Here is a 17,441-nt window from a genome sequence, read left to right as displayed (position 1 = left end):
AATAATGTCAAAGCACACTTGCATAAAAATTCAAATTTTTAAATGAGCCAGATGAAAATGTTACCGCGAAGGAGATAACGGTAAAAGAATTAGATGAAATCTTTCGTATCGCATAGAACCTCAAACAAAAGGTTTGAGGTTCTCTGCAATATTTATTTCGCCAGGGCCCAGAGAAGATTGTTGTCAGCTATCGGAAATTGATTGATGAAAAGAGAAAGTCAACTGTTCAAATATTTCCACAACAGTCATTTCTTCATTGTGTATTTTATGTCAGAGGTTCCCAAACTTTCTTGGTTCATGGCGCCCTTAGTGTCTCAGTAATTTTTTCAAGACGTACCCAGACCAAAAGAAATACTTAACAGTTCCATTTAGTAGTTAGGTCCAAACAACTTAATAAGAAATGTTGAAACTGTGAACTACCTCGAGCTAGTAGTTCGTGTGGTGTCCGACAGATGTCGAGTATCGCTGTGCTTCCCTCGAAAATTTAAAATATTCCACGGCGCACAGTTTGGGAACCGCTGTTTTATGCAATAAACATTTAATTCCATAATTATTTTCATTATCTTTTACATTGTATACAGTTAAAAAGTTATTTAAAAGGTATTTTTAAAATTCTTCATGGACATTCCAGAAGGTCAAGGACCAATTATAATTTTTCCTATTCATTATTATATTCTTTTAATGCATTTCTGTTTTGCGTGATGCACTCGCGGGACGAATTAATCACATTAATCGAGGCCAGCCTGTATCTCTCTAATCATACTAACATTTTTTTTCTTTTTAGGAAAGTTCCATTTCTTTGTAGGAATCTCATGGGGACAGTTTTTAATGTGAAAAATCAGATTAAGTGAAGGGATTTCCATTCTAATTCATTAAATAAAAACTCATATATAATAACATTATAGAATGTTCTTGTATATAATTTCACTTAATTAGTATAGTATTTCTCAGAAGTTATTTGCTGTATCCCTAGATGCCATTTCTGGGTAGTTTTGTTAAATGTGATGCCTTTGACAGATGTTTCAAATTGTGGATCAAGGGAAGAATTGAAACTTATTCATTTTTCATTTTGCCTCTTAAATATACCATAAACTGACTCAACTTGCGTGCATGCATGTATATTCTTCCTTTCCCCCATAATAATTAAGAGAAATGATTTCTTGTGTAGGAATTCTAATTTACTGTTAAATATATACTTAGTTGCTCATTCTTACCTAGTTTCCAATAAGCTGTTGCAGTCATGATGTTTCACTTCCTATCCTTTTGAAATTTTGGATCAGATGCCATAAGAGAAATAAATTTATTTTAATATCTGCACAAAGTGTGATCAAGAATGGATTATGCCCTTTCGATTTGTATCAACAAAGCACCAGAGCCGCAGAAGGTGACTGATATTGACTGATAATGAAGTGTGATACCAATATATATATATCACTATCCATAAATGTATTCTTTTTCTCACAGACCAGCAACTATGTATCTATTTTGGATCCTACTCCCAAATGGGTATGTGTTTGAGAACTTACCTTTCATTAAAGAAAATATCCTAACCTAAGTGACACCCTGGGGAGGTGCCATAACTTACCAAGGGCATCACAGACAATGTGATAGTTTATGTAAGATTTCCATGGCAAATATTAAAAAAGTATTAAGAATGATTGTTTTTACTATTAGATATCTACTACTATTTGATCTGTACTCTTAATGCAAATCATCATTATGAACTTGGTCTGGCTTAGGTCTTTTAAGACCTGTTCCGTTGTAACTCTTGTAGGTGGTCTTGATCTAGCCATCGTTGTCTTGGTCAACCCACATCTCTCTTGCCTGCAGGCTTGTAGTTAAAGGCTAATTTTGGGATCCAGTCTGGGTTCATTCTTTCTATGTGGCTGATCCATTTTTTCTCATACCGTTTTATGTCATTTACTGCGCTATCTACTTTTAATTTCTCACGAATATCTAAATTTCTTTGGTGGTCTAGTCTTGTAAAGCCTAATAATGGTCTTAAAAATCTTGTTTGTGCTGCTTCTAGTTTGTGTGCATCTTTCTTATTTATGACCCAAGTCTCATAGCTGTAGAAGAGGGCTGATTTTGAAGTGATGTTGTGCAGTCTTAATTTTAGTTTCAGTTGTCATTTGTTTTCTGAAGTGGCATTTAATCGTTCTGTTCATTTTATTAAATTTTTGTAGTTTAGTGTAGGTGTCTTTCCCTTCGTTTGATATTAAATTTCCCAAATAGGTGAAATCAGATACTTGTTCTATTATTTTGTTATCAATAACAATTTTGACTCTTTGTATGTTTTTTCCACATAATCCCATTCATTTTGTTTTTGAGGTGGAGATTTTCATCTCATACATTTTACCTATTTTATTCGGTTCATTTGCTGCTATCTGTAGTTCATCTTCGGATTTTGCAGTTAACTTGATCATCAGCATATAATATAGTTTGGATTTTATTCCTGTTGCTCAACTGTATTCCATTGTTAATTGTTTGTTTCCATTCTTTACTAATTTTATTGATGTAGATATTAAATAAATTTGGTGATAGTCCACATCCGTGTTTGACTTCTTTATTGGTGTTAATTGGGTCTGATAGTTGGCCATTAGAATATTTTATGCAGACTTTTGAGTTTTTATATAGGCTTTGCATCACTTTCCAGAATTGGGTTGGGATATTTTCTTCATGTAGAATCTGTCAAAGTTTTTCCCTGTTTACATTGTCATATGCTTTTTCATAATCAATAAACAGCAGAAATGTTGGTAGGTTGAATTCTCTTCTTTTCTCCAAAATTTGTTGTAATGAGAAAATGGCATCTATTGTGCTTCTCCCTTTCCTGAACCCACATTGTTCTTCTTCTAAGAATTATTCACTGTATTTATTAAGTTTATTCTTTAGTGTATTAGAGTATAGCTTTGAAGCAGTTGATAGCAGTGTTATCCCTCTGTAGTTCTTAGGGTTATTTCTGGGGTCTTTTTTGTGTAAATTGATTACTATTCCTGTTTCCCAATCTTTGGGTATCTGTTGCTTATGCCATATGATGTTAAATAATTTTAGTAGTGTGTTTTTAATAAGGTGCCACCATATTTAAATAGTTCTACATTTAAATTGTCTGTGCCTGGGCTTTTTCAGTTTTTTGATTTTTGTAATATTAACTCTAGTTATTACAGTGTTATATTTTCTTCATCTTTGGTTACCACAGATTCATCTTCCAATTCCCTAGCCAGGGTTATACCATAGTTTGGAATAGTGTTGCTTCCATTCTGCTTGAAAGATGGAGTTGATTTTTATTTGATCATTTGTGTCTAGTTGTAATTTCTTAAAAATTTTAAAATCTCTTCTTTGTGGGGCCATGATATCACGTTCTAAGGATTTAACAAATTTATCCCAATCATTAGGTTATTTTTGATGAAGAGAACGCATTGAGTTCCCTGACTGTATTTTTGGGATCCAGTTACTACGAGCAGTTGATTCTGATATTTTTGCACATTATTTGGCCTTGCATGCATCTGAACAACGCAATGCTGGAATTCTGCTCATGGTTACTGCATATTCAGAGTACAATCAGCCGTTTGGTCTAAGTGTACATGTATTTCGAATCACATATGAACATCAACATAACATTTTACTTACAATGAGTTACTGGTAGTGCAGTTTATATTAGACTAGTGTTGTGCATATGTTAAAAGTAACTATATTTTAAAAAACAAACAATAGTGTTATGTCGCGTCGTTGTTTTGTGTTTTTCTATTTTTTTTTTTTTAAAGTTGACTATGGCAGAAAAAATTTTTAATATGAATAAAAAGTGTGATTTAAACAAAACAGAGTCAAAAGGCGAATGAAAACAGAAATATAGAAAATATGATGACAGTTATTTAAACTTTGGATTTAAATGCACAATAATGGACAATGTAGAACATCCTCAATGTGTTATCTGCTTCAAGGTGTTGGCTGCAGAAAGCATGCTTCCCAACAAATTGAAACGATGCTTAGAAAGTGTTCACAGCAATTGGGTAGTAAACCTTGCAAATTTTTTGCCCACAAATTGCAAGGAATGATTGCACAAAAATATATATTATTGAAGCAAATTAGCATCCTCCAAAAAAGCTCTTCTAACATCATATAAGGTTGCATTTAGCAAAGTGCAAGAAACCTCATACAATTGCAGAAGAGCTTATTTTACCGGCAGCAGTTGATATGGTTTCTATAATGATTGGAGCATCTGAAGCTAAACAACTCTTAAATGTACCATTGTCGGATGACACTATCAATCACTGAATACAAGATATTGCTGATGATATAAATGAACAATTAATTGAAAAATTAAAAGGCAATGCATTCAGCTGGATGAAGCAATGATAGCCAAAATGAAACCCATCTAATATGTTATGTATGGTTAAATCTGTTGATGACCTATTATTCTGAAAAAATATTAATCACGGTACATAAGCTGAGGCTTTGTTTGAAATCATAGATACTTTCATGGCTGAAAACAAAATTGACTGGACCAAATGTGTTGCCGTTTGTACAGATGGTAGTCGTTCAATGTCAGGTCATCAGAGTGGACTACAAATGCTTATACGTAAGAAAGCACCTAATGCAGTGTGGACACACTGCATTATTCACAGAGAAGCACTTGCATCTCAATCCCCACTCTAAATGAAATTCTAGGTCCCGAGTGCCAAGTGATTTTTCTTAAGCAAAATATAGTGATCCTTCCAAGTGATTTTGTTCTGTTTCATTTCTAGCTGCTTTCTTATTCTCAGTTCAGAGTAAGTGGTTCTGTATTTAGCAGATTTTAAGTTGGAACCCAGGAAGGAGAATCACTTTTCTTTTATTAGGATATTTATTCATTTTTTCACTAACAAACTAATTCTCCAGCCACTTGGTCACTAGGTGGCACCACTCCTGCCTCTCCGTGGTGGGGCTGGAAACCTGAAAGGAAAAAATAATCCTTTCAGGGCTAAAAGGAGCAATAATGGACTCGACAAACCAGGTTTCACCTGGATCTGTGGATCAAACTGATCATAATCAGCAGCAAGATGATCCTAATTCATCTACTGCCAAGAGACAAAAGAAAGATGTGACCAAACCATCTCTCCACTCTCTAATTTTCCACTCCCTAACAGACTAGTCTGTTAGTAAACTTTCTCCCTTTGTAATACAAAGGTGCTTAGAACATATAGCCGGTCTACCGAAAATGGTTCACCACTTAAAATCTGGTGACCTATTGATAAAAGACAAGTCACTGCCATTCAGAGCTTTTTCTTCAAGCCACAGCTTTTGGCAGGATTCCCATCAGAGTCACTCCACATGCCACTTTAAATACATCAGAAGGGGTTATTGCAGAATGGGACTTCCTAAACAGCTCTGAAGAAGAAATTATACAAGAGTTACAAAACCAGAACATCATAAATGCCAAAAGAATCCTTATTAAAAAGGATGGAAACCTGATACCAACCCGCACTATCATACTTACTTTCAATACTCCTCCTCTATCAACATCAGTCAAAGCAGAATACCTGAATTGCCAGGTAAAGCCATATATCCCCAATCCCATAAGATGCTTCAAGTGTCAAACGTATGGCTATTCCCAAACAGCATGCAGAGGACAAGCTATTTGTGCCACTTGTGGCTCAAAAGACCATAATAATAAAGAATGCCATACACAGTCTCCTTGATGCCCAAACTGCAAAGGACCCTGCCTATTCCAGGGACTGCGGTATATGGAAGAGAGAGAAGCAAGTTCAGAAATCCAGGGAAGGACCACTCAAATCCATATAATTATTGCCCTCACTGTCTTGGAAAAACTCTTTAGAAAAAATGGTGCATGATCGGTAACATGGTTTCTTGACATGCACAATCTCCTTAGTCCGGGTCAGTTCGGTTTTTGGAAAAACAGATGAACAACGGATATAACGATATAACAACAAAAGCCGAAGCAAACATATGCAATGCCTTTCTCCTAAATGAACACCTTATGTTATGCCTCGATATTGAAAGGGCATTTGATACTACCTGGAGATATCCTACAAGAATTGCATAAATTAGGACTGCGAGGCCATCTACCAAAGTTCCTTCAGAACTTCATGTCTAAAAGAACTTTCCAAGTCCGCTATGATCATATTCTGTCTCAAACATACAATGAAGAACAAGGGGTACCCCAAGGCTCAGTCCTCATTGCAACCCTTTTTGCTGTCAAAATCAATCCTATCACAGAAGTTATTCCAGAAACAGTAGAAACCTACCTATATACCGACAACCTCACAATTTCACGTTACTCACAAAATATGCAGACAATCGAGACAGCTTCAGTGTGCTATAAACAAAATAGAGTCCTGGTCCATCTATAATGGATATCAAATCTCAGTACAAAAGACAGCGGCAATACACTTCTGTAAAAAACGAAAAATGCATCCAGACCCAGAACTAAGAATAAGCAGCAATCAACAAATTCCAATCAAACATAGTATCAGACTTCTAGGACTCATCATGGGTCACAAATTAAATTTCCTAGAACACACAAAATATCTACACTTAAACATTCTCTGAGCAATATTTGCCATGACATGGGGAGCAGATCATTATTCACTTTTGCATATCTATCGTGCAATGATAAGATCCAGATTTGGTTCTCTCATCAACTCCTCAGCTAGGAAAAGTGTGTTGAATTGGTTAGATCCAATTCATCACAGTGCATTATGTGTTGTTTCGGGAGCATTTTGTACCCCACCTGGGCGCCTCCGTAGCCAGGTGGGAAGGAGCAGCAGTGCGTAGCACACGCTTCTTGATTAGACCGGGGTTCAAGCCCGTCACCACCAAAGACGGAGGATGCGGAACGGTCAGGGAATGACCACCGCATATCCCGGAGCAATATGGCCTTAGTTGCTAATGCTCCTAAAAACCAAATAACAAACAAACAACAAACAAACGTACCCCACCTGTGTACAGTTTATACACAGAGATCCATGAACTCCCTCAGTCTTTGTAGACAAGTTCTTCTTCTTCTGAACTATGCTGTGAAAATTCAAAACCTTCCCGGACATCCAACATGGTAGTATCTCTATAATCCGAAATGGGAAACTTTATATTCGAACAAACCTAGCTTATGCAAACCTGTGGCTATCCGACTAAAAGAATTACTTTCACAATGGAACTTAAGCATGGATAAAATCTATCAAAATACATCCCATCCACCGTGGGAAATCAGTTCAGTCGATTGTGACATGGATCTCACAAAATGGAAACAGAACAATATCCCAAATTAACAAAAAAACAGCTATATTCCTCTTATTTAATGCAATTCTCAGATTATTCTCATCTGTATATATACTGACGACTCCAAGACAGATACACATGTTGGTGCTGCAGTCACCTTGCCAAACAGCATAATCTCTCAGTCTCTTCCAGTAGAGTGCAGTATTTATAGTGCCAGATTGTTTGCAATAAGTCTCGCACTAGATCACATCGCCAAAACTTTCCTCATAAAAGGTATTTTTACAGATTCATTAAGTGCAATATATGCTTTACAGACAGAAGATCATCCATCTCATCCTTATGTAAGAAAAATTCTTTCCTGTTTATCACATCTTAGGACAAAAAAAAAACAGAGAGCCAGATTCACTTGGATTCCTGGACTTTCTGGAATATTGGGTAATGAACATGTGGCTCAAGCTGCAAAACACCCATCAAATGAAAATTCTCACCTGCATAAAATTGCACAAAATTACTTTAAATACATCATTTGAAAGGCCTCTGAAAATATATGGACACAGACCTGGAAATCTCAAACTAACAAAAAATTATACCAAATCAAACAGCAGCCAAAATCTATGTAAATAAAGGAGATCCAAAATATAAAAGAAACCTGAAAATGCCACTTTAGAGAGTACACTTTTTTTTTCTTTGTTTTCTTCAGAACCAAGTTTAAGTGAACCAGTGTCTGGCCCAATATTGTGTAAAAAAGCATTGGATTTTAATTGAAAATTAAGAGATAATGAAGATTTTAAGGCGAAAAACTTTAAACTGAGTCACGGTATACGTGAACTAGATATTCAAGGCTTGAAACTTTCTGCAGACGAATCGGCAGCGGTGTCCTTTGAAAAGTAAGTTTGCTTCAGTTATAGCAAATTACGAAAAAGAAAATGTTGATGAGACAGGCTTATTATTTGAAAGCATTACTGAGAAAAACCCTAGTCACTAAAAGAGAAATGCCTGCACCAAGTTTCAAGATGAGAAAATAGTGAGTTACAATGTGTGCAAATATCACTGTGACACACATTGTCCGTGCTCATTATCGGTAAGTCGAAAAAACTGAGAGCATTTAAAAATCTTTCTAATTTTCCTGTTTTGTATAAAAATCATAAAAATGCCTGGATGGATGTTTCTGTTTTCTGAGATTAGTTTATAATTTTTTTTATTTAATTAACCTTAATTATTTAATTTAATTGTAAGGTAAGATTAAATTTATTTAATCTTACCTTACAATTATGAAAATTCAGTCATATTTATATATATAGTTATTATAGTAAAAGCACAGTAAGTACTATACGGTGCCTCTGTAGCTAGGTGGGCAGGAGCAGCAGTGCATAGCCCATACTTCTTGATCAGACCAGGGTTCGAGCCTGTGACCACCAAATACGGAGGATGCAGAAAGGTAAGGGAATGACCACCGCATATCCCCGGAGCAATATGGCCTTAGTTGCTAATGCTCCTAAAAACCAAATAACAAACAAACAAACAAGTACTATACATTACATCAGTCTATAATCTAGTTATTATAGTAAAAACACAATAAATACTATACAGATGCTGAACATGTATATGAACACATAACTAGAAATAGGTGAACATGTATATGAACACAATAGTATACAGCTTGCAGTAGGCCATAAGGCCAATATAACATAAAAACTAAAATAGCCCATGCAGGCCTACATGGCCAAACCCTGGAAATAAACATATAATTAGTAATAAAATATAAATATATAATACAATGATGATTATGTAGTTAACTATATATCTATATATATATATGTATATATGATCTGGCTAATAACTTTTATATTCATCCCTATTGTTTATATACATAGGGGAATGCCTGTGTCATGACTTGTCTACCAGGATTCTACCTAAAACCTCTTATCTCATCTAATTTTATTCTTAAAGTATATGATTATCACCAGACTTTTATTAAGAAGCTTATACATATATTTATCGTTTGTTGAACTACATGGTTGATACTGCTTGGTGGATTATATTATGATAATTAATTAACTAGTATAATGAGCTATTACGCCACATATAATAATAAGATACTAAGTCGGTCATGTAGGATAAATTGGACCGCGGGTTCCACTGGGCTCAGGGTGGTCCGATAAGTAGCCCAACACGCCATTTAGCATTCAATGCTCTAGGTCCTCAGGAAGACTATAATATTGATAATAGAACATATACAGATATAACGATTGATCCAGATTCAGAAATTAGAGTAACGTCTAATGCTATTGAGCATGCAATGTATGGTAAGCATAATAATTCCTTAAAATTTAATACTTGCAATAATCAACTTTTCTAACTTGCCCAACTATGAGCTCTAAACATTACACAGATAAAGTAGATTCTCCAGTATTCTACCATGTTGGTGGGGTAGTATGCCTTATTAATTGTAATGAATGTGAAGCAAAATATATTGGTCAAACTAGTGGGGAATTACATATTAGAATAAATGTACATAGATCCCATATAAAAAATTTTGATTGAACTTCAGCATTTTCAGGTTCACAGCTTCAATAATATCTCTATTACTATATATTAAGCAATAGAATGTAATAATTTCATTAGATTGGAAATAGAAAATATGAACATATTAAGATATAAATCACTTTATCCTTATGGACTCAATAACAAATTCAATGGACATTGTTATACTAATAATATACAGGATCTATGCATCTATAACCTTTTTCAAATGGTTAAAAGACCATCACCAAAAACTAAAAAAAGTAAAAAATACTAATAAAAAAACCCACACAAATAATATATTAGGCAGCTTTGCTGATATGTTAAAATCATGGGATGAACCTATATATATATTTTTTTTTTGTCCTCTCCCTTTTCCCATTATTATATGGGGTCAGCGTTTTTATTGTTTTGGCATGCAATTTTTACGGACATCCGGCCGTAAAAATTGCATTCCTGACGCCAACCCTCACCCTTCTTTATCCAGGCTGGGAATGGGATGAACCTATTATACAGGTTAAATATATTCATGATATTATTTTTGGATTAAAGCATAGTAAGCTAAGAGCATTAGCTAAAATTAACAAAGCGTATAGCCATAACATACACTTAAATCATCTGCTAAATGATATTTTTAAATTCAGTAGTTTAGTATTGGATAATATATTAATGGACAAAATTATCAACAAATTCAAATATGCCCAAATGCCCATTACAAACTCATATTTTTACTCGCTTCAGTTACAGCAAACCTATAGGTCCTATGGTATGCAATTACAAACAAGTGGCTTGTAACCTAGAGAAGAATGATATTGAGGCTGAATGTTTTTTCCATCTGCCTCAATATCAATCATACGTGGATAAATACCATAACCGGTAATAAACACATTATTACCGGGTATTACTCATTATTTCTTACTCAGAATTATGCAATATGTTATCTTATGGATTTAAATTTAGGCCTAATACTATCAGTAGTTCAAATATGATAAATAAACAAATACACTTAGATTTAGTGCATTTTTGCTTAAAACTAGCATATAAGTATAACATACCATTGGAAGCCTTCCACATGTGGTTATCTCTTACATAACAAGCCATAGAAAAACAGATATGCTTTATACATAAAAAAACACAACCCACCAAAATTTTTGATATGGTTAAAATTAAACAACAATTAAAGAAGATACAAACTAAGTTCATAATAACAACAATAGACAAAGCAGCCAACAACTACAGGTTTATATGCAAAAAATTCTATACTTCAACATTATTAAAAGACCTAAATAGTAACACTACTTACAGAATAGTAACCAATAACTGTAACACCATTATAAAGAAACTACTGGCCATGCACAAAAAGTTAAAATTAATAAACCCAAACACTAAATTTCCTTACATACATTGTATTGTATACATAAATTCCATAAATCTCCTATAGTATTTAGATTCATTACCTCTTGTAGGAATAGTTATGCCAAGCTTCCACATCAAAAACTAGAAGCCCTACTAAACATTATATTCAGCAAAATAGGTAAGTCTAGAATAATTCTCAATAACAATCCAATATTAGAATATTTAAATACTAACAACAATACAATAGAACATATAAATACTTTCAACTTTAAAAATCTATTTACTATTATTTCACACAACAGTTTGAAAACAGTGTTTAATAATTATTATAAAGAATATAAAAATATATCACCTTGCCAACAGAATTATTGGGATGACCTAATTAACTTATGTATTTTCAACAGTTACATTTTTAATGGAAGTAGTATATACAAACAACATATAGGTATAGCTATGGGAGCTTGTAGTTCTTGTCTTGTGGCCAACCTCTATCTGCATCATTTTGAACAAAACTTTAATATAAACTTAATACTTTACAGATATATCTATGATTAGTAGTGATAAATAAACCTAACTTTCTTACCGAAGCAGTTAACTACTACCCTCCAGATTTAGAGATAGTGTACAAATAAATATAGTACAAAAAAACTACATATCTAGACATAGATATCTACATAGATGATAAAACTTTATACTAAACTATACAATAAATGTAAAGAATTTGGATTTAAATCAATAAACCTTACACACTGGTATTCTAAAATTTCTAAACGAATACAAAAAATATCATAGTTTCTCAATGCATTAGACTGATTAAAATATGTAACAATGACAATAATAGTACAGAAACACTTGTAGAATTTAGGTTTAAGCTGATTGATAATGGATTTCCAGATTATTTTATAGCTATAAACCTTCATAAAGCCATTTTGATTACTATTAACAAATGGCATAATACTATAAACCCATATTACATTATAGCAAAAGTATTTTCTACATAAATAACATAAGCATTTCTATTACTATTAAGAATATTTATTAGTCTTTTCTAGGGCTTGTACAAATGTATATAGTAGGCACTACCTTTTGAACATGTAATATATAGCTTATGCTCATTGAAAAAGTTGTACCTATGTTTGTTCCTAAGGTAGGAATTAATTTCATATTTAAAGGGTATTTAACTCCATCTTTTAAAAGATTTCTTCATTTACTATAAGGTAAAATATATATTAAGTTTTTTCAATTGAGAGCCATCTATTCTTTTTCATTTTCACTGGATCTTCTCTAAATAATTCAACTGTAATTTCAGATTATTAGTTAGTTCAATAATCTTTTCCAAAAAATACAGAGGGCGCTGCTGCTGTTGGTTTAATATTATTTATTTAATTTAATTAGTTGGTCCTTTAGACTTCAGAACTGCGAGGGCTCTGGTGTCACTAATTGTTTGGTATATAGTAACGTGCTCAACTTTTTCATACTTTCATGTAGTACAGTTCATTGTGGTAAGCAGCTTTTAACTACTGACTTATTTATTGGTTATTCTAAATTATCTATTCTTCATTTTATTTTATTTTATTATCTGTTCAGTACAGAATATATACCATTTTGTGTAATGAGATAATTTATGATAAATCAGCTAGTAATTGGGTCTTAGGAATTAGCCATTCTTCTAATTTTCTATATTTCATCATCTTTATCAATTTAACACCATAAGGTGTACTCTTATAGACATACCAGGATCTATTACTAAAGGGTCGGGCAATTACGCTCCCGGTAAAATCCTATATACAATTATATAAATGCTTTTGCTTTACTTTTCACTTTGTACTATCTAACCCTAATTTTCATACCTCAAGATCTATTAGAGTAATTCGAGGGAAATTAAGTTACTGTTGCTATACGTATTCCTACTTCCTTTCTCCTTATGTTCTATAGCTTGCTTTTGTATAAATATAAGAATAATACCACAACAGAAATTGAAAATTATAGTTGGCCTTCTTTTTCCTTTTTCTATATATTCGTTTCGAAGGTATCTGTCGGGCTAAATGTTATCTTGCCTGTTTGCTACTAAATTATAACATAATTAATTTTAAGATTTGGACACTGTTAAACAGGCAGATGGCAATCAGAAACAGATAGCTCTGTTAATTATTGGTAGGATATATTGAGAGGGTTAGCCCTTGAAAAAGTCCCTTTCAATGTATCTTTACACCTATAGTTAACTACATAATCATCATTGTATTATATATTTATATTTTATTACTAATTATATGTTTATTTCCAGGGTTTGCCCATGTAGGCCTGCATGGGCTATTTTAGTTTTTATAAGTTATATTGGCCTTATGGCCTACTGCAAGTTGTATACTGTTGTGTTCATATACATGTTCAGCATCCGTATAGTACTTATTGTGCTTTTACTATAATAACTAGATTACAGACTGATGTAATGTACAATTTGTTTTTGATGGCATTAATCTGATCTGGCTAATAACTTTTATGTTTATATATATATATATATATATATATATAAAAGATATAATAAGAGTGAGTTAAAACAGGAAAGGTGCAAAAATAAAAATAAATAATTGAGATATGACAAATACACCAAAGCATGCAAAGCAGCAGCAAAGGATGTAGGTGTACACATAAATAAATATAATGATGGATGTGCCAATTACACAGAATGCCAAAAGGAAAATGTTAGAAAAGTGACCTATAATAAAAAATAAAGATAACAGTGTAAAAGAATTTAAGTTGCAAGTGACCAATACCGAATGCCGGCATAGAGAAAAGTCGAAAATAAACGCTTAGAAAGTCACATACAGTGAAGATCTAAAGACGAAAATAAATTAATACCTGAAAAATGGAGCAGAAAGGTCTGGAAATGACAGCATGAACATATGTGATCAAGAAGAAAGAGACTTTCTATGCATTCATGATACTATCGTGAAAAAAGAACAAATAGAGACCTCTATAGTCATATTTAGAAAAATGTCAGAATGTGTAATGAACAGAACTATCTGAAAATGTGAAAAAAACATGGATGTTTTTTAAGAATAACATCGTGCAAAGCAGCAGATAGCTAAATCTTAAATTAATATAAGATATATTACAATAATAATAGTGAGTTAAAACCAGGAAAGGTGAAGAGATAAAAAAAAATAATAAATAAATAAAAATAATATATATACAGTGGAACTTCTCTATTACGAACTTCTATTTAACGAATTTCTCTATATTACGAATTTTTTTGCAAAACATTGCACCTTGAAACGAAATTACATGTAAAATTAACCCCATATAACGAAGTTAGTCTCTCTATAACTAATTTTTAAAAAAATTAGTAAAAGCATTTTTGAAGATTTTCAAGCATTTACTGCTAAACAGTAAATGCTAGACGAAATTTCGCATTAGCATCTGGAATTAAATAATCATCCTCTTAGTGAACACTTGTGGCCATTGACGCCCGTAGGAGGGTCTTTGTTTCATTTTTGTTACAGTTATTAAACCAAATGGGTTTTCTTAAAAGTGGTCATAAACTTTACAATAAATAGGGTAGATTTGTAAATTGATGTTGGCTCAGGGAAAACGAAGTTCGCTGTGGTAAACCTTTAGCATGCTGCGGCGGCAATACATAGAATGCTACCATAGTCGGTTTTTAGTAATGCCTATTGAGTGACATTCGCTTCTCACCTCAACTGTACCACATGACCTTCATGTCAATCATTATATGATATGTCCGTTCTTGTCTAACTGGACTCCCAGTAGATGGTTTCATGAATTTTTTTTTTTTTAATTTCGTTCGTCATCAATCACATAGGCTATATGCTCTTGTATTTTTTTTTTTCTGAAAAGTAACATACAGCATACGGTAATCATAAATTTTCTTTTGTGTATATATGAATGAAAGCAGAATAAAAGAAATTCACAAAGTCGTATATTTCTTCAAAGTGAGTGATACTGTTGAATTGGCAAGCGAACGTCATTGAGTAGGCGGTACAGTACTAACAATTCACTATATGGCCAGCGCAGTGAGGTTTGCGGTGTATATATCGGCAAGAGCTGCAGTCCAGTAATTCTTTACAATTGCAAAAACAATGTCGAAGAGAAAGTGTTTATTTATTAATGATAAAGCAAAGATTGTTATGATATTGACCAGGATTTTAAGAAAAAAGATGTTGCGGAGAAATATGGCATATCTGCAAACAGTTTATCTACGATTCTAAAAAAATCGAGAATCAATTTTAAATGCAATTGAAGGAGGAGCAGACAAGAAGCGAATTAAGTTGTGTATATACGAAGATATTGATAAAGCTGTTCTAAAATGGGTTCAAATGATATGCGAAAAGAATATCCCAATATCGGGCCTGATAATTAAGCAACAAGCCCTGAAATTTGCACAGTCCCTTGGACATACAGAATTTAATGCGAGCACTGGGTGACTAGATAAATTTAAGAAGCGCCACAGAATTGTTGAAAAGATTATTTGTGCAGAAAGTGTTAATATAAGCGAAGAAGATTGCAACAGTTGGAGGAACAATACCTTAAAGAAGATTTTTGAAGAATATGAGCGGAAGGATGTTTTTAATGCTGATGAAATGGGTTTATTCTTTAAATGTTTACCGCTAATTGGAGCAAATATGACAGGAAGTGAAAAATTGAGACTTTTATTCATCGGAATATCAAAAAACCCAAGATGTTTTAGAGGCACAAAATCTTTGGAAGTTGACTACACCTTTTAATAAAAAAAAGCATGGATGACAAGTGATATTTTTGAAGAATGGATATTAAAACTAGACAAGCGTATAACAAAATAAAAAAGGAAAATCGTGTTGGTAACTGACAACTGTCCTGGAAATCCTGCCAGTATTTCTGCCAAACTTAAAAAAGTGCGAAGTTGTTTTTACCACCAAACATAACATCAAAACTCCAGCCAATGGACCAAGGCATTATTAAAAATTTTAAATTTCATTATCGAAAGAGAATAATAATGAAGATTGTCAATGCATTATCAGAAAATAGAAACTTGGATTGCATCTCTGAACAGGCAAAAGTTGGGACAAACGATATCACTGAATACACTGTTCAAAATTGCTTTTCGAAAGTGGGATTTGCATCGAATACAGAAGTCGAACGACTGGACGAACAAGATGAACTTTTGGACTTTATTAGAATCGTCTGAAAACATCGAAAATGAAATAACACTGGATAGTTATGTTTATGTAGATCACAGCAGAACATAAAGATGAAATACTGCTGAACAGTGTTAGACGCAATCATGATCACGAAGAAATTAACGATGACGCTGAAGACGCATCAGAACAACCCGTAGAAAAGCCAACTCGCGAAGAAACGATTAACGCTTTTAAAACGGTTCGTATGGGTCTACATTTTTTTGAAAATGTTCCTGATAATGTTTTTAATGCTCTGAACAAATGTGATGTTTTCTTTGAGAATCAGACAATTTTTTTAATTGTACTGTGCAAACGAAAATTACAGATTTTTTTAATTTGTGATGCTTAATGGAAAAAATTGTGTAAACATAATTTAAATGTTTTTGAAATAAAATACATTAAAAATAAATGTAGATTCGTTTTCATTTTCTAATTAGATAACAATTTCTAATAAAAAAGATATTCTCTGTATAATGAAATTTCTCTATAATGAATTTTTTCGCCGGATTTATTGAATTCGTTATAGGGAAGTTCAACTGTATAACATATAAATACACCGATGAGCCAAAACAGCTCGTACCCAGCGAGGCATGGTCACTACAAGATTTCTAAATGTCTTGTGGTATCTGATACCAACAGGTAACCAGCAGATCCTTTAACTCCTATAAGGTCCGTAGTTGAGACGCCGCAGATCGGAGTTACTGTTCCAACACAAACCACAGATGCTCGATGGGATCGATGTCTGGAGAATTTGGAAGCCAGGGCAATACCTGGAGGTCTTCCTCATATTCCACAAACCAGTCTTGAACAATCTTTTGTGGTGTGGCATGGTGCATTATCCTGCTGAAAGACAGCACCGCCAGAGGGGAAGACCGTTGCCACTAAAGGGTGTACCTGGTCAGCAATGATGTTTAGGTAAGTGGTAGATGTCAGAGTGCCCGGCACATGGATGACTGAACCCAGGGTATCCCAGCAGAACATTGCCGCCACCGTCTTGTTTTCGTCCCACAGTGCATCCGGGTGCCATCACTTCCCCAGGTAAATGATGCACACGTTCCTAGCCATCCACATGGTGCAACAGGAAACATGATTCATTGGACCAGATGACCTTCTTCCAATCACTCAAGGTCGAGTGTCGATGCTCACGTGCCCATTATAGGCACTGTCGCTGGTCAA

At 33.5% G+C, this 17,441-nt stretch overlaps 1 protein-coding gene across 1 annotated transcript in view; it reads left to right on the top strand.

Annotated features, from left to right (window-relative positions):
- Positions 1-17,441, top strand: part of LOC150085174 (pre-rRNA 2'-O-ribose RNA methyltransferase FTSJ3) — a 169,127-nt gene that overhangs the window by 136,184 nt on the left and 15,502 nt on the right. The window lies entirely within an intron of this gene.

This window comes from Mastigoproctus giganteus, chromosome 5, assembly GCF_048544385.1.
Source record: "Mastigoproctus giganteus isolate SK-2022 chromosome 5, ASM4854438v1, whole genome shotgun sequence".
NCBI lineage: Eukaryota > Metazoa > Arthropoda > Arachnida > Uropygi > Thelyphonidae > Mastigoproctus > Mastigoproctus giganteus.
This window is presented reverse-complemented; position numbering and strand designations above follow the sequence as displayed.